Source organism: Leptonychotes weddellii, chromosome 8 (genome assembly GCF_054177405.1).
Source record: "Leptonychotes weddellii isolate Sample4059 chromosome 8, ASM5417740v2, whole genome shotgun sequence".
Classification (NCBI taxonomy): Eukaryota; Metazoa; Chordata; class Mammalia; order Carnivora; family Phocidae; genus Leptonychotes; species Leptonychotes weddellii.
This window is the reverse complement of record NC_138376.1, coordinates 55,908,588-55,927,980: the sequence shown is the minus strand read 5'-3', so window position 1 is coordinate 55,927,980 and position 19,393 is coordinate 55,908,588. Positions and strand designations below refer to the sequence as shown.

Here is a 19,393-nt window from a genome sequence, read left to right as displayed (position 1 = left end):
ACTGACTCCTCTATATGTCTATAGTGACATTCTACTACCCTTAATATAAAATCCAAATTAATTAAGATGTGTTATGTGATCCTTATACTGTTTTTGTTTAAGAAGCACAGTGGGGATTTCTCTTGCTTTTTCTGTTAATTGAATTTTAATGCCTTTTCATTGCTCCTCAGTTCATCACTGTCCTAAACCCCCCTAAAGCTGTCCTAAACCAGGCTTCTTCACATAGTTACTTGCCTGTCTTTGGAATCATTTGCATTTTGGACTACTGTCTTAGCCCTGCTTATCTATCCAATCTCATTTCCACCCACTGCCTCTTTCCATTTCTTATACTTTACAGAGGCCATTTTGAAGTGTTGATGTGTTCAGAAAAGATAGTTACGCCCTTTATGACATTGGAGTGTGATTTAGCCTGGCTCCCGTCAGGTGGGCTGGGGCTGCGCTGCACTGCGCTGCGACAGGAGCGACCTTGCTATTCTGCTTTGGGTAGCGGAGGGTCTCTGGCCCCTGGACCACATTTACTTACTAGAACCCGATCTTTTCTGTCGTTCAAATTTTACTGGTTTTATAAGTGACATACCTGTGAATCATTTGAAAATTAAATATGAAGTAGCTTTGCAAAATTGAATTAAATTAGATGATGAAAACACACGTCGCCTTTACAACGAAAAGTCTACTTACTAAGGATTTTGTAGAAGAGATGACATAATCAGATTTAAGAGGAGGGGTAACTCTAAGAAGTTTTCCCAGGACACCTGGCTGACTCAGACAGAAGAGCATGCAGCTCTTGATCTCAAGGTTGTGAGTTCAAGCCCCACCTTGCATGTAGAGATTACTTAAATAAAAAAATAAACTTCAGGGGTGCCTGGGTGGCTCAGTTGCTTAAGCATCTGCCTTCGGCTCAGGTCATGATGCCAGGGTCCTGGGATCGAGCCCCGGGTCAGGCTTCCTGCTCAGCAGAGAACCTGCTTTTCCCTTTCCCTCTGCCTGCTGCTCTGCCTACTGTGCTCTCTCTGTCTCTGTCAAATAAATATTTTTTTAAAAAAATAAAAATAAAAAAATACACTTTAAAAAAAGAAGAAGTTTTCCTTAACCCCCTATCCAAAACTTAGGTGCAGCTTGGTGGTCTTTTTCATCTCTCTCTCGGGACTCATTGCATATATCTCTTCCAACACTTATTTCACTATTGATATTTTACTTCTATGTATCCCCCAACTGAACACAGTCTGAACTCTTCACATTGGCTCTGCTCATTCTAGTCTATTCTCTCTCCACTCCTAGAGTTACCCCTCCTCTTAAATCTGATTATGTCATCTCTTCTACAAAATCCTGGTGACTTTCAGATCAGTTAAAACTCATTTATATGATTACAGAATCTTTCATAATCCTGAACTTACCCTAGTCATAGGAATGCACACATGCCCAGTCCTTTTATAATGCTCCCCTCAGACATCAAAACTCAGTCTGTTATTTCCTCTGTCCTGACTCTGGCAGAATTTGTTTTTCTTTTCTCTGTTTTCCAGAGCACCCACTTCATACCTATATTGTAGCACTTATTAAGTGGTATTATCATTACATTTTTATACCTCTTTCCCTCTGTAACAACGCTCCAAAATACTGAGCTTTTTAATTAGAAAATTTGCCCTATTATTTTTTCTTATTCCTAGAAGATGAGCACAATGCCTGGCTCATTGAATTATAATAAGTGCTGAAATGTATTGAATGCTGTGTGCTAGCGCTATACCAAGCACTTTACATAAATCATCCCAATAAATTCTCAGAGGCCTGTGAGGTAATTCAATGAGGATGTGCTTTTTGCCTGCCTAGCTTCTTAATTCCTATCATTTGTGGAGAATTCTTAATTTTTTAATGTTATTTATTTATTGTTAAAGATTTTATTTATTTGCCAGGGAGAGAGAGAAAGCACAAGCAGGCAGAACAGGCAGAGGGAGAAGCAGACTCCCCACTGAGCAGGGAGCCTGATGTGGGACTTGATCCCGGGACCCTGGAATCATGATCTGAGCTGAAGGCAGATGCTTAACCAACTGAGCCACCCAGGCGTCCCAAGAATTCTTAATTTTGAGTCTTGGTAGGAGCAGGGCCCACTTCACACTTTGGAAACTGAGTTTGGCCAAAGTCCTTCTCGCCACTATCTGGCACCTAGGGCATAGTCATGGCATGAGACCCAGGTTAACTCAATTGGATGCTCTCACCTGAAACTTGGAATCTGGACAAAGTGATGCAAAGATGCTGAGATAGAGGTATTTCACAGTGGTGTAGAGATAATTATGGCAACCCAGGTCTGGTCGTGACAGTGCTGACAGTGACATCCTAAATGAAAGGCCCTGCACATCTTACACACCAGTTCTCCATCATCCTCAGTGATTGTGTGAGCTACATGATACTTGTCCAATACATTCTTCTCCTGGATAAGTTAGCCAGAGTTTGTTTCTGTTGCTTTCAACCAAGAACCCCGATTAATATAGAAAAGTTCTATCATTATCCCTATCTTACAAAAAAGAAAGAAATAGGTGCTCAAGTGCTTATTTAATGAATAAGTGAGATATTTGCAACGCTATAACTTGTAAAAGAAATTTTTTTATCATTGTCTCAGTTATTAGTAAGTTTGCATTAATAGTAATTATCTGGCATTTATAGGGAAACAAATTACAGAAAAGAAGCAGATCCCTAAAGAGATAGTCTTGGGAGTTTTTCCTTAGGATATATCTTAGCCCATCTTCATATCTCATCAACATCTGCATCTCCCGTCCTTTATCATGAAAAACTAATATTTGATGATCCCTGTAAAATCATAAATGATTTTGTTAAGAAGATTGAATGATGTTTTAAACATCATTCCTGAACTTACTCTAGAAAGAAGGTAGCCTAATATATTTTAGAAGTATTTTCAAGATAAAAGACTAAAATTAAAGCTGAAATGTCATTTATCAATAGATATTTTGTCTGATTTTTTTTTCTTGGAACCCAACAAGGGACTTGAACTCACGGTCCTGAGATCAAGACCTGAGCTGAGATCAAGAGTCAGACGCTTAACTGACTGAGCCCCAATAGATACTTTAAAAAATTTTTCTTAACCTGAACACCACACATTTTTTATCATTCTATCTCCTGGAATTTTCTGTAACTATGGTTTGCCTTATTCCCTTATTCCCACCTAGTTTTTCCTGAATTGTTCTAGCGGCATTATAATTAAAACTGAAAAGCACAAGTGTGACCAAAGATCATCAGCTCAAACATGTAACTGTCAAATGTCTTAAAAACAATCTTCCAAGGACACCTGGCTGGCTCAGTCAGTAGAGTATGCAACTCTTGATATCAGGCTTTTATGTTCGAGCCCCACGTTGGGTCCAGAGATTACTTAAAAACAAAATGTGTGGTGCCTGGTTGGCTCAGTCGGTTGAGCGCCCAACTCTTGATTTCTGCTCAGGTCATGATCTCAGGGTCTTGAGATCGAGCCCCGCTTCAGGCTCTATGCTCAGTGGGGAGTCAGCTGGGGTTTCTCTCTCTCTCTCCCTCTACCCCTCCACCCACTCATGTGCACACACTCTCTCTGTCTCTAAAATACATAAATCTTTTTTTAAAAAATCTTCCATCTAATTTGCCATATCCAGTGATCTTCAGCTCAGTGCGGTAATTTGAAAAGGGATAAAGAATAGTCAGTTATTTTTTTCAGACTTAAATAGGTCAGATGTATCCTAACCAATTTGTAGAAATTAAAAGAAAGCAAATGAGTGAAGGCATTCTGGAAGTGCAGAGTTATGTTTAAACTTATATAAATGAAGTGAGTAGTGTGAGAAGGAAACAGGTTCCAGGCCTGGCTCTCCAAGCCTGTGACCTGTATAAGTCATTTAATCTCACTAAGACTCAATTTACTCATCAATAAAATAGCAATGATAATAATACCTCCTGCTCAGGGAAAAGACTAAGACAATGCAAGAATGAAAGCATTTTGCAAACTAAAAAGAGGTTTACAAGCATCATATTATCAATCCCACCAATAGATATTGTAAACAAATGTATTTAAAAGAATACATTCATGTATACTTTTGAATTTGCTACATACTAGAAAAGCTTGTAAATATATATATATTTTTTTGTAAATATATTTGAACAAGAAAAAAACTTTAAAATCAGTGCTAAAACTTATTTGAAATTAGCTTTGTTTTAAACAGGATAATACAAGAAGTCAATTATGGAATTTCTTTTTCTATTGTTTTGATGAAATCTGAATATTAAAAAATTCATAGAAACTTATATAAGACATTTAACTTCTAAAAATTTTTCCTACTCTACAGAAGTCTTCCTGCTATAGTTTAGGAATATAATGAGAAAAGTAATTGAATATCCATTTTTCTTGCATATTATAAATACATGATTACACTTGAATTTATGGATATTATTTAATTTTAAAAATCAAATGTACCATTTAAAGAAGCTTTGAGGGGTGCCCGGGTGGCTCAGTCATTAAGCGTCTGCCTTCGGCTCAGGTCATGATCCCAGGGTCCTGGGATTGAGCCCCACAGCGGGCTCCCTGCTCGGCAGGAAGCCTGCTTCTCCCTCTCCCACTCCCCCTGCTTGTGTTCCCTCTCTCGCTGTGTCTCTCTCTGTCAAATAAATAAATAAAATCTTTTAAATAAATAAAATAAAGAAGCTTTGAGAAAGTAGAAAAACAAGACTGAATTAACACAAGCAGGGGGAGGGGGAGAGGGAGAAGCAGGCCTCCCTTGAAGCAGGGAGCCCGATGTGGGGCTCAATCCCAGGACCCTAGGATCAAGACCTGAGCCGAAGGCAGAAGCTTAATGACTGACCCACCCAGGCGCCCCAAGACTGAATTAAATTTTAAGACAGGAAACCATAAATATATATGTTATAAATAGATGATCTGCATAAAGAATTCAGTGTCACAATTCAGAAAGTTCTATTCTCCAAAGCCTACGTAAATAGTTCAGAAAAGACACCAAAAAATTAGTGGTGTTTAAAATCTGCAAAATTATATTTTTATAAATCCCTAATTGGTTATAAGTATCATTTTCAGTAATTGGTTTGTTGATTCTTACTTAGACATTATCATTAATATGATTCAACTCTCAGATTGGATTTAGTGCCCACTGAGATATTTTGTGCAGATCTTTATGTTAGTACGCTTCATATTATACTGAATGTTTTGTTTACCTCTGTGTGAGCTGACTGAGATCTTACCTGTCTTTGGACATCCAGAATCAGCTGGGGCATAAAAGGCATGCACTCAGTAAATGTTTGTGGAATGGAACTGAGCTAAATGAACTTGAGCTCTGGCAGGTCCATATTCTTGAGAGTGGAGGTCCTTCAGAAATGAGTTTTTTAGGACATTTTAGAACTTTGTCATTAGAGAGAAGGGGCTTTGCCCAACTCTCCATGGGAACATGGAATTTAAATTTAAATCACTATTCCACAGATGATTAAATATTTATAGAGAATCTGTATATACATTTTACCTCATTTTTCTAAAAAGTACATTTTCACAATACTTATCATTATTATTTTCACCAGTTATCCTTCAGTTTTATATGTGTTAAACATTTGTGATATTGCCATCTTATAAACAATGTCAAAATGAAAATAAATTGTATCTTCTCTAAAGGTTATGAATGAAATATTCAAAGTTGATATGTTGATGTAATATAAAAATTACTATATATAATATTTATATATAATACTTAAAAACAGCAAAAGATTTGGTGTGGGGAGTACTGTTTAAACAAATCAGTGATACACAATAGTCTCCTGAAAAAAAATGCTTGTTAAATAAATGAAAACACTGGAAATGGATGTTTTCTTGCTTTAAAAATAGTAGTTTCTTGAAATAGCTCAAGGAAGTATCAAGCAATCACTGACCAGGAAGTGTCTAATATGTCAGAGTTAAATATTATCCTACAGTTAAGAATAAACATAAGTTTGAAGAGATCAAAGCATTAAATGTATTCACAGAGTAATAACCTGAGTTCATTCACATAGGCTTTATTGAGATTTACCAAATAATTATTATATTGGTCAGTCTTTGCTGTGTAGCCAACCAAATCTCAATGACATATAACAAAAAGCATTCATTTTTCTCCTGGGTAAGTATATAGTTCTCCTGGGACAACTCTAATCCAGGCTGCTGGTAAATTCAGCTCCGTTCTAGTGTCTCATTCTGGGGTTCAAGATGAAGGTCCAGTGGCTACCTGGGGTATACTCTCCTTGGGTCAGAGGTCAGAAACATCCTGTGTCTTTTAAAGTCTGAACTCAGAATGAACACACTGCTACTTCTGCCCACATTCTATTGGCCAGAGAAAGTCAGATGAGCAAGCCCAGCATCAATGGGGCAGGATGAATAGTCTTATCGTGAATGTGTAGGTAATGAAGTTTGCTGAACAATAACCTAATAATCTAAATAGTCTAATTTATCTAGTTTACTAGATATTCAAAATGATGTATTAAAAAGGGTCGGAAGATTAAGAAGAGGTATTGTGGCAGGCTTCTGAGATGCTGGTGATGTTCTATTTTTTTACCTCAGTGGTGATTACACAGGTGGATTCCCTTGGCTATATATTCATCAAGCTATACAGTCAGTCATGACCTGTATAATTCATGATATACTTCAAACAGAAGCTTATATTTTAAAAATTAAAAATTTTCAGTATTTTAGATTTCTGAATTTTTAGTTACTTTCTCTTAGAAAAGTCATGAATGACATGATTCTTGAATAGAAAAGTCCTTTTTTAAAAATCAGTGTGAAGGGGCGCCTGGGTGGCTCAGTTGGTTGAGCGACTGCCTTCGGCTCGGGTCATGATCCTGGAGTCCCGGGATCGAGTCCCGCATCGGACTCGCTGCTCGGCGGGGAGTCTGCTTCTCCCTCTGATCCTCCCCACTCTCATGCTCTCTCTCTCTGTCTCATTCTCTCTCTCAAATAAATAAAATCTTTAAAAAAATAAAAAATAAAAAAATAAAAAAAAAAATAAAAATCAGTGTGAGGGGCACCTGGGTGGCTCAGTCATTAAGCGTCTGCCTTCAGCTCAGGTCATGATCCCAGGGTCCTGGGATTGAGCCCCACATCGGGCTCCCTGCTCAGCAGGAAGCCTGTTTCTCTCTCTCTCATTCCGCCTGCTTGTGTTCCCTCTCTCGCTGTGTCTCTCTCTGTCAAATAACTAAATAAAATCTTTAAAAAAAATAAAAATTAGTGTGAGATGAAACACCTGGCTGGCTCAGTTGGTAGAGCATGCGATTCTTCATCTCGGGGGTCATGAGTACAAGCCCCATGTTAGGGGTAAAGTTTACCTTAAGAAATTGCTGTGAGAAAATGTGTCTTTTCAAAGAAATAATATGTACCCCTGAGATTAAATATTTTATTTGTATATTTATTAATAATGTGAAGATAACCAAGCTAAGTTAATTCAAGCAAATTAATAAAAATATCTAAGGTCATTTTTGTATACAATCAGAAATTGTAATTTGGCTTTTGGACATTTTAAAACAAATGTAGAGGGGGTGCCTGGGTGGCTCAGTCGGTTAGGTGTCTGCCTTTGGTTCGGGTCATAATCCCAGGGCCCTCGGATTGAGCACCACGTGGGGCTCCCTGCTCAGCGGGGAGACTGCTTCTCCCTCTCCGTCTGTCCCTTCCCCCTGCTCGTGCTCTCTCTCTCTCTATGAAAATCTAAAAATAAATAAAATAAAAAAATAAAACAAATGTAGATAAGTGTATTAGTTATTGCCAATTTGATCATGCCAATAATAATTACAATAAAAAGAATTAGAAAACAACCTGCTTCAATATATACCCCCCAAAATTTAGTATTATCTTCTAGTAACATTTTTAAGCCAAAAAATTAGGAATTAAAAAAAGTTTTTAAAGAAGTTTATTTATTTATTTAAGTAATCTCTACACCCAACATGGGACTTGAACTCACAACCCTGAGGTCAAGAGTCCAATGCTCTTCTCATGAGCAAGCCAGGTGCCCCACAAAATAGTTTTCATAATTTATAAAGTGTATATAAACATATCCAAATTGTCAGTAGATAAAATTTTACTTGTGTATTTAAATCTTTGGAGCATATAAGATTAAAACCTTACTGTTACTCAAACTGTGGATGATGATATCAATTTAGTGAATTTTAAGGAACATCTTTTTAAAAGGCTAAAACAAATTATCAGAATACCTTTCTTTAGAAATATAATAATTGTTTCTTGGGGCATCTGGCTGGCTCAGTCAGTAAAGCATGCAACTCTTTATCTTGAGTTTAAGCCCCATGTTGAGTATAGAGCTTAAAAACAAAAACCCAAAAAGCCTGTTTTCCTGAAACATTTCAGTTGTGTGTGTGCGGGAAGGAGGAAAAGAGGAAGGCAGAGAGGGAGAGAGAGAGAGAGAGGAGATAGGCATGTGCGTGGCAGGGAGGGGACAGAGGAGGAAAAGAGAGGAAGGGTGCTGTATAGGAATTGGGTTTTATGTAGGGGCAAAATCTAAAATATACTTATCAGTGAAGTCACTGTCAAAAAGTCTGAGAAAGAAAGAAAAAGTCTAAACAGCCATTGCCTATCCCAGGAAGGATGGAATCTCCAATCCATGAACCTAGTCTTGCCCTGGGTTTTTTAGGTTACTTGACAACTTGAGGAAATCATGACTGATGTTGTGTCTAGAGAATAATTTCTCCCCAGGAGTTCTGTGGTTATCCTATTTGTAGCCAAGTCTCTAATGATTTAATATGAAGACAACTGAAGGACTGTTATAATATGCTAATTAGTACTTCAAATACTGTTGGTGACAAGCAACAATTTATTCTAAAGCCAACAACCTAAATGAACAGCAGGTAGAGACATGGTCACAATGAACACTTGGGTTACTGGCTCACTTCAGTTTTGCTATGTTATTTTCACCCTTTGTGTGTTGTTGGTGTCTCTTTTTCATGTGGTCTCTTGTGTCTTGCTCTGCTTCAGTCTGTTTGAACACACCTCATTTTATTGTTTTCCTCCCCAGATTCCAAATTGATTTGTTTACAGCGGCTTTGTCATACATTCTGATATTTCTTTTCCTGGCTCCTCTCAGGCGTTTTTCCTTTTGTATAAGCTTTGAGATTTTACATATAAAACAGTAACACTACTGGTATTATATAAAATTGAATTATAGTTATATAAAATTAGAAAGGAATTGATGTTCTTACAGTATAATACCATTGCATCTAAAAACATGGTTCTGGGGTACCTGGGTGGCTCAGTTGTTAAGCGTCTGCCTTCGGCTCGGGTCATGATCCCAGGGTCCTGGGATCGAGTCCCACATCGGGCTCCCTGCTCAGCGGGAGGCCTGCTTCTCCCTCTCCCACTCCCCCTGCTTGTGTTCCCTCTCTCGCTGTGTCTCTGTCAAATAAATAAAATCCTTAAAAAATAAAATAAAATAAAAACATGGTTCTTCATTATCCATTCTTGCAGGTCTTATGACCATCAATTAAATTGTATAGTTTTCTCATTCAAGGCATATGCTTTTTTGTAAAATTTATTCCTAAGTATTTTATAGGTCTCGGCCATTACTGTGAATAATTTTCCCCCAATTTCTTTTCTAGATTCTCATCGTGTATTTATTTATCAAAGCAATGTATCAAATTTTCTTTAAAAGTTTCCTGTTTTCTAGTTACATAGTCCCCTACTCAATATAAAACAGTCATCTCTTATTTTCCAAGGTTTTTATAGCAGTTATTTCATTCTCTTATCTTAGGACATTTGCTGTAAGTGAAAAAACAATGTTGAGTAGCATGAGAGCCTGTATAGTTCTTTTTTTTTTTAAGATTTTATTTATTTATTTTAGAGGGAAAGATCGTGAGCAGGGGGGAGGGATAGAGGGAGAACTGGCTTCCCACTGAGCAAGGAGCCCGATGTGGAACTCGTTCCCAGGACTCCGGGATCATGACTGGAGCCGAAGGCACATGCTTAACCAACTGAGCCACTCAGGCACGCATAGTTCTTGATATTAAATTACCTGGTTGTGTTTCACCATTTAATATATTTTGTTACTAAGATATTATAGTCTATATTATAACATATTTCTCTAATCTCAAAGATTAGAGAATAATTTAATTATGAATAATTAAATTTTTATATGATCATATAAATTTCCTCCTTTAATCTTTGAGATAACAATTGACATATTTTCTGATATTTAACATCCCTAAACTTGGTTATCACTTGTTTCCTTATTACTGGATTCTAATTGCCAATGTTTTATTTAGATTTTGTCAATCTTTTTTTTTATTATTTTTTAAAGAACAAACATTTATTGAATACTTCACATGTGGCAGGTGCTTATATACTGATAAAAATATAAATGTCTCATAAAAATACCCAGTGATTTTTAAAGTAAATTAAAAATTAGGGGCGCCTGGGTGGCTCAGTTGGTTAAGCGACTGCCTTCGGCTCAGGTCATGATCCTGGAGTCCCAGGATCGAGTCCCGCATCGGGCTCCGTGCTCAGCGGGGAGTCTGCTTCTCCCTCTGACCCTCCCCCCTCTCATGTGCTCTCTCTCTCTCTCAAATAAATAAATAAAATCTTTAAAAAAATAAAAAAATAAATAAAGTAAATTAAAAATTATCCCAAAGTAGGACTGTCGAAGGCTAAGAAAGAACAGACGGGAGCAAGCCCCGCCCCCCCACCAAGCCCCATTTCCTGAGCGCTGGCGCCAGGACGGGCTGGGTTTTCGCTGCAGTAACCATCCCCAGTCTCTGATTTTCAAAAGCAGACGTGTATTTCCTGCTCGCCCTCCACATCCACTGCAGGCCCACCGCTCCCCTCGAGCACCTGCTTGTGTGTGGAGAACTGCTGGTAACCATGTCAGAGAGAAAATAAAGCTCTGCTTGGCACTTCCTTTCATGTTTTGTTAGCAAAGCAAGTCACCTGAGGTGGGGAAGTGTTATTCTTCACCCCCCCCCTTTTTTTTAAGTTTTTATTTTGAGATGATTCTAGATTCACAGGAAATTGCAAAAACACTACAGAGAGGTCTTGTGTGTCTTTTACCCAGTTGCCCGCAATGAGAACATCTTGACCAAGCACAGAACCAGCCCCAGGAACTGGACACTGTGCACCACCCACAGAACTCACGCGGAGTTCACCAGTGTTGCGTGTGTGTGCGGGTCCTGTGTAATGCCCCCCGTGGAGTTGTGTGTAATCACTGCACAATCAAGATGCACAAGAGCTCCACTTCCCCTAAGATCTCCCTTTTGTGGTCCCACCCCCCCCACCCCCTTAACCTCTGCCAACCACCAATCTGCTCTCCATTCAAGAATGTTACATCAATAGAAACACAGTATGTAAGCTTTGGGGACCGGCTTTTTTCACCCAGCACAAGGCCCTTGAAAGCCATCCAAGTTGCAGGTATCAGTAATGTGCGGTGGTGTGGATGAATGATGGATAACTTTTGAAATAGAACAGTCTAGCATGCTTCTCACGTCCTTTTTGCTGTTGTGTTTGGTTTGCAGATGGCAGTTTCAGTTTCTCGCCTGGAGCATTGCTGTGGCTTTAGCTGAGAGTGCAGGGGCGGTGCGCGCACAGAGGACACCTGGGCTACGTGCCTGTCGTCCCTCCAAGAGGAGGCTTTCAGATACTAGTTCCAAGGATTCTCAACTTCTTTCATGGAGGCAAGTCGTGTCTCCTTGAGGGGCTGGAGCAGATGATGGGCCCCTTCACAAGTCCTACGACACCCCAGGAAAGCTGCTGTGAACAATCAGCGGTCCGGGTAGAGTCGGAACGGGCCCGTGTTAAGGGGGCAGACGGCGTGAGGCAGAGGCCTAGGTCCTAATTCAGGTCTTGGCCAAGCCACTAAGCTGTTTGTACTTCGGTTTTTTACCTGTTCTTAGGTGAGGAGAGCAGATTTTAGATAAGTTCTAAGATTTCTTCCCACTATAATTCTATGGATTCAAGTTGGCAAAAGCATCCCGAGTTCTAGAGATGCCTGCAGTCAGGAAGTCATAATGAGATGTTGTATTCTTTATTTTGAAAATTAGGCCAGGGAGAGCCCCACTTTGCAGGGGAGGGGAGGAGGTTATAACTTTTCAATCTACTAAGGAAATAATAAGCGAGAAATGTCACAAAGGATCCTTTACATATTATATTACTATCTGCATTTAGATTTCATGGTCTAGCTTAGAATCATAATTCACATAACAGCGAAACTCATTTCACAGGGTCTGGGTGTGTTTTGGAATAAACTTGCACATCTTCACGCCAGGAAGTTCTGCTGCTTCTTCTTCCATGACAGCACCTGTGCACAGCCGAATCTTGCCCTGAGTCAGATACTTGATGATTTCTGATGTTTTTCTGAGACACTCCTTGGAAAGGTAGGGGGGATCTGCTATTACGATGTCAAAACTATGTGCGGCAATTTTTTCAGGTAAATCCAATGGATTATTGTAATCACAGAAGATAAACTCCTCTCCGTATACAGCAAATCTTTTGTCATATTCAAAGATGTATACAGAAAATCTTCTCTGTGTAGGGCTCTCAGTTTCTGCTAAACACTGGGGGGCGCTCACACAGGCTATTCTGCCACCTTCTCCAGCAGCTGCAATCGCTTCCTTCGCAAGTCGCAAAGCGGTTTCCCGACCGTACCAAAACTGGCTCAGCTGCCAGTTCTATTATTCCAATGTTATATTTATCATCCCCGCCTGGGTCACTTTGTTGCTTCTGCTCAGCATAAAATTCCTGGAAGGCTGCTAAGGTGTGGGAAGACAGCCGGGGCATATCGACATCATCAGAGTCACTCATTTCACGAATTGTCTATAACCTTGACGCCCGGGATCGTCCACTCACAAGCCACGTGTGCGCAGTAGATTTTGCCAATCTTTAATCATAAATTACATAATTCCTTAGTTTTCCCTTCTGACACCATCTTTACTAGAGTTTTTTATTAAAGGTATGCTGGTGTCATAAATGAATTGGGAGTTTTTCACCCATTTCTATGGCCTGGAATTTTTAAAATAATCTCAGATTTAAATGTTTACAAGTTCAAATACAAGAATTGATAGGGTCTTTGTTCGTATTCAGTGGTAGCTCAGTAACCCCTTGTCTTCTCAATGTACATAGTGTAATCAAGTTGTCTACTTTTTTTTAGAGAGAGGGAGAGCACAGTGGGAGGTGTGAGGGAGTAGGGGCAGAGGGAGAGGGAGGGAGAGAATCTTAAACAGTCAAGAGCCCATCACAGAGCTCAATCTCGTGACCCTGAGATCATGACCTTAGCCAAAATTAAGAATCCAACGCTTAACTGACTGAACCACCCAGGGCCTCAAATTGTCTGTTTCTTGAATGGGTTCTGATATTTTTAACTTTCTAAGAATCCACTTATTTCCCCCAAGCTTTCAAATTTCTGGTCATGTTATATGTCTCTATTTATTTAAAGTAAGCCAGAATAAGATAAAAAAGGAAGAAAGGAGCATTAAACAGACTATGTAGAACCCTTATAAGTTTGCCTTCTACATAATTTATTCCATTATTCCATTAATTACTTACTCAGCCTCCTACTATGTACTACATACTGCTAAGTGCTGGGGATATAAAACCCTGAGATTAAGACTTGAGCTGAGATCAAGAATCGGATGCTCAACCAACTGAGCCACCGAAGTAACCCCCCCTCCCCTGCCAATATGTCTCTTTTTAAAGCTTTTCTGTATCTGTGATATGTCTCCTTTCTCCTTTATTTGTTCCTCTGTAAATTGGGAGTAATGACAGTACATATCTCATACAGTCATTGTGAAAAATGAATTCATACATTTAAAGAGATTTATGTATAAAAACTTATAATATATAACTCTCTCATTTAAAGGAGATAATAAATATTATTTATTCTCCATTTTATTTCTCTTATTTATTTTATTATCCTTATTTTATTTACTTTATTATATTATATATCTCATTATTTATTCCTCGATCAGGCTCAAGAGTTTATCTTTTAAAAAAACATTTGTGAGTTTTTTTGTGACAGGTTATGGTAGTATGGAGGAAGTTCTAGTTCATTAAGTTTTATCTTCCTTAATTTCCTCTTCTAAATTGGGGAAGAAGTATTTTATTGTTCTGTTCCTAATTTTTTTTTTAAGATTTTATTTTTAAGTAATCTCTATATCCAACATGGGGCTCGAACTCACAACCCTGAGATCAAGAGTCGCATGCTCTTCTGACTAAGCCAGCCAGGTGCCCCTGTTCCTAATTTTTAAATGTGAGCTATTATTTCCTTTATTTTTCATTTTTGGATTTAATAATGAAGGTGTTTAAGTTTATAAACTTGCTTTGGCTACAGCTTTCACTAAGTCTTACAGTTATTAGGTATAATGAAGTAATGAGTGGACCAATTAAAAAATTGAAATTTCAGAAATAAATATTTAGTAATATGATTTAACATATGACAAGATAGAAATTTATTCTACTATCAAAAAGGATTTTTAATAAATGATGCTGGCACAAATGACTATCTTGAGGAAAATAAAATTCTCAAGAATATAACATCTGGGGGCACCTGGGTGGCTCAGTTGGTTGGGCGTCTGCTTTGGCTCAGGTCATGATCTCGGGGTTCTGGGATCAAGTCCCGCATCAGCTCCCTGCTGAGCAGGGAGTCTGCTTCTCCCTCTCTCTGCTGCTCCCCCTGCTTATGCTTGCTCTCTCTCTCTCAATCTGACAAATAAATAAATTTTTAAAAATTAAAAAAATATAACACATGCATCTCTTGTATCATACAGAAATAAATTCCAGTTTTATTACTTAAATTAAAAAAAAATCTTGTGAGAAACATGTGACTATATGTATTGTCATGAGTCAAGAAGGAGCTTGTTATCCAAGACTGAAAACTCAGAAAATGCATAAAAATAAAAATTTTGGTATGAAAAATACACTACCAAGTCTATAGACAAATAATAGATTATGAAAAAATACACATATAAATAGATGACAATGTAATATGTGGAAGGCTTAAGTATTAACAGAGAAAAAGAAAGAGATTACTACTACTCCAATGGAAAAATGGACAAATGATAGGTGCAGCCATTCAAAAAATAAAAGCTCAAACTTAAACTACAGATCAGGGAAATGCAAATCAAAGTAATAATGAAATAGAGCTACGCTACAACCCAACAATTGCACTACTGGGTATTCACCCCAAAGATACAGAGGTAGTGAAACGAAGGGGCACCTGCACCCCAATATTCATAGCAGCAATGTCCACGACAGCCAAACTGTGGAAGGAGCCGAGATGTCCTTCAACAGATGAATGGATAAAGAAAATGTGATACATATATACAATGGAATATTACTCAGCCATCAGAAAGGATGAATACCTACCATCTATATCAACGGGTGGAACTGGAGGGTATTATGCTAAGTGAAATAAGTCAATCAGAGAAAGACAATTATCATATGGTTTCACTCATATGTGAAATATAAGAAATAGTGCAGAGGATCATAAGGAAGGGAGGGAAAACTGAACGGAAGAAATCAGAGAGGGAGACAAACCACGAGAAACTCTTGACTCTGGGAAACAAACTGAAGGTTACTGGAGGGGAGGTGCATCAGGTGATTCTGATGCAAACTTGCCCCTTACTTGACAAAATGTAGCCTTAATTCAGAGGATAAAATGTTTTTTAAAAAATACCGTCTTAGTATAAATAAGGTAAATGATCATTTTAACACACTGTCCTCTTTGCTAATTCCATTTTGCAAATGCTTTTCTTACTTTGAATATAATTTCCCAATGATCAGATCTGATTGGCTTTGTTTTGTTTTTCATCTGGTAGGTCATACCACTACAAACTAACTTTCCTTGAGATTAGGTGGCCACCTTAAACCCAAATTAGCTAAGACAGAAGGAGGCAGAATGAAGAGAGAAGTGATAAAAACACAGCTATGTTACAGGTGCTTTGGACAGTTTCTCTAAGAAGCGTGTTTGGAAATGTCAGGCAACAATTGATCTGGTAAAACTGTTTTAATTTTACTTTGATAAGGTAGTTTTCCTGTTAAGACAATGGAATATTGATATTTTATGCTAATTTTATTTTCTTTTTATTGCTTGTATTTTAAAAATATGACACTTTGGGGACAACTAGGTGGCTCAGTTGGTTAAGCGTCTGCCTTTGGCTCAGGTCATGATCTCAGGGTCCTGGGATCGAGTTCCGCATCGGGCTCCTTGCTCCGCAGGGAGCCTGCTTCTCCCTCTGCCCCTCCCCCTGCTTGTGCTCTGTCTCTCTGACAAAATCTTAAAAAAAAGAATAACACTTGGGCGTTTAAAAATTTTTAATGTTTTTTTCTTTGGTAGTTTCACATGCTTTATAAATAATTTTTTGTTTTGTTTTGTTTTTATTTTTTATTATTTAATTTAATTTATTTATTTGAGAGAGAGAGCCTGAGTGAGAGAGCATGCAAAGGAGCACAAGCAGGAAGAGCAGCAGGAAGAGGCAGAGGGAGAAGCTGGCCTCCCGCCAAGCAGAGAGCCGGATGTGGGGCTCGATCCCAGGACCCTGGGATCATGACCTGAGCCGAAGACAGATGCTTAACCGACTGAGCCACCCAGGCGCCCCAGTAATTTTTTTAAAATCAATTTTCTGTCAATAATATCTTCAGCTAATCATCTTCTGTCAATTTTTCAGTTGTATATTGCATTGACATTTAAGTATTTTTCCAAATCTTCACTTTAACATTACTAAATTCTGTTTCTTTTTCATTTTTTTTTTTCGTGTAAGCTCTACACCTAATGTGGCACTTGAACTCAAGACCCTGAGATCAAGAGTCACACACTCAACCAACTGAACCAACCAGGCACCTCTATATTTAAGTATTTTTGATAATCATTTGTTCAAAAAGAAAACCACCAAGTTTTGACTGGAAGAAAGGAACATATTCTTTCCTGTTCTTACTGCATGGTTTTTGTTTTTTTTTAAGATTTTATTTGTCAGAGAGAGAGAGCGAGCACAGGCAGGGGGAGCTGCAGGCAGAGGGAGAAGCAGGCTCCCCGCTGAGCAGGAAGTCTGATGAGAGACTCGATCCCAGGACCAACCTGAGACGAAGACAGACGCTTAACCAACTGAGCTACCCAGGCGTCCCATGCATGTTTGTTTTTGTTTTGTTTTGTTTTAAATAACCTCTACACCCAGCCTGGGGCTCAAACTCACAACCCTGAGATCAAGAGTTGTATGCTCCAGGGGCACCTGGGTGGCTCAGTCGTTAAGCGTCAGCTTTCAGCGCAGGTCATGATCCCAGGGTCCTGGGATCGAGCCCCGCATCAGGCTCCCTGCTCTGCGGGAAGCCTGCTTCTCCCTCTCCCATTCCCCCTGCTTGTTTCTCTCTCTCGCTGTGTCTCTGTCAAATAAATAAAATCATTAAAAAGAAAAAAAAAAAAAGAGTTGTATGCTCCAGTGACTGAGACAGGCACCCCTTGTTGCCCATTTCTAAAAGGAACATTTCAAATGAAATATCCAAATTATGTCTTGTTTTGGCATTCCTATGATCATAGGCATAATTATATCCTATACCCTAGCTATAGTAATTCATAATTAATTACTATAATACAGGCTTGTGATTATTCTTGGCCCCCTCTAACACTTTCATTCTTGCCATTGGGATCCTGTCAACATTTAGAGTTTCTTTTATTAACATATGATGTATTATTTGTTTCAGGGGCACAGGTCTGTGATTCATCAGTCTTACACAATTCACAGCACTCACAATAGTACATACCCTCCCCAGTGTCCATCACCCAGCCACCCTATCCCTCCCATCCCCCTCCAATCCAGCAATCCTCAAATTTGTTTCCTGAGATTAAGAGTCTCTTATGGTTTGTCTCCCTCTCTGGTTTCATCTTGTTCCATTTTTCCCTCCCTTCCCCTATGATCCTGTTTCTTGTTTCTCAAATTCCTCGTATCAGTGAGATCATATACTTGTCTTTCTCTGATTGACTTATTTCGCTTAGCAGAATACCCTCTAGTTCCAACCATGTCATTGCAAATGGCAAGGTTTTTTTTGATGGCTGCATAATATTCCATTATATATATATATATATATATATACCACATCTTTATCCATTCATCCGTTGATGGACATCTAGCCTCTTTCCATAGTTTGGCTATTGTGGATAATGTTGCTATAAACATTGGGGTGCAGGTGCCCCTTCGGATCACATTTGTGCCCTTTGCACTAATTTCTGATGTTCTATATCTCGGTAACTTTTGCTTTTCCTGCATGGCACTTAATTTGAAATTAATTTGTGAGGCTGATTAACAAATGTCTCCATTACACTGTAAGGAAGCTCCATGAGGGAAGGAAATAGTATCTGTTTGGCTTCCTGTTTTAAATCCCCAACACCTAGTACAAACTAGGTACTTAAAAGGTTTCTTCAACATTTAAGAATTTCTTTTCTAATTTGTTTTGGATAGAAACTTCTTTTATCAATATGTTTACAGCTAATTAGGATAAATGTAATAAGTTTTGTAACAGGCTTAAACAACTTGTTTCCAGTTATTTGAAGGATTAAAAATAATAAAAGTGTATTAACAAACAGTACTTTTTTGCACAGATTTCTTAAGAAAAACAATGCTTCTAGGTACAAAGTTTGTCTGCTACAGTTTAATTCTATTTTTTTTTTTAAAGATTTTATTTGTCAGAAAGAGAGAGACAGAGAGCACAAGCATGGGGAGCGACAGAGGGGGAGGGAGCAGACTCCCCGCTGAGCAGCCCGATGTGGATCGATCCCAGGACTCTAGGATCATGACCTGAGCCAAAGGCAGACGCCCCAACTGACTGAGCCACCCAGGCGTCCCTACAGTTTAATTCTAAAGTAAATGATGGAGTGGAAGTCAGGGGAGGTATAAGCCAGCAGAGTTAAATGGTTCAGATATAAACAAGGAAAAACCTCCAGATAATCTTTCAATTCAATTTCATGTTTTTTTAAGTTTATTTAAGTAATCTCTACACCCAATATGGGACTCAAACTCACGACCCCGAGATTAAGAGTCGCATGCTCTTCCAACTGAGGCAGCCAGGCACTCTTTCACTTTCATATTTTTACACAATTTCTACCTGTATAGCAATTTAGGGGACTTGATGATCTTACAAAAGATTAGTATCATCAAATCTTTTTTCCCAGAAAAATTCATATGTATACAAGAATTAGATTTGTATTTTTTTCATTACAATGATTATAGAAAAATGTTTCTCATGAAACTTCATTTCCCCAAGATACTAGTCACCTATTTTCAAATTTCCAAATCATATAGCCAACTATCAGTAAAATATAAAAAACCTCAGGTAAGTTTCAAACGCAGTTTGTCTTAAAGTTCAGTTCACAAAAACCCCAAATAGTTAATTCTGTCTCTTGATGGGTAGTATTTATAAATAAGATTGGAAAAC

General features: G+C 38.4%; 1 pseudogene; it reads right to left on the bottom strand.

The window, feature by feature from the left end:
* Nucleotides 1-11,682: 11,682 nt before the first annotated feature.
* Nucleotides 11,683-12,825, bottom strand: LOC102726974 (EEF1A lysine methyltransferase 1 pseudogene; annotated as a pseudogene).
* Nucleotides 12,826-19,393: the final 6,568 nt, after the last annotated feature.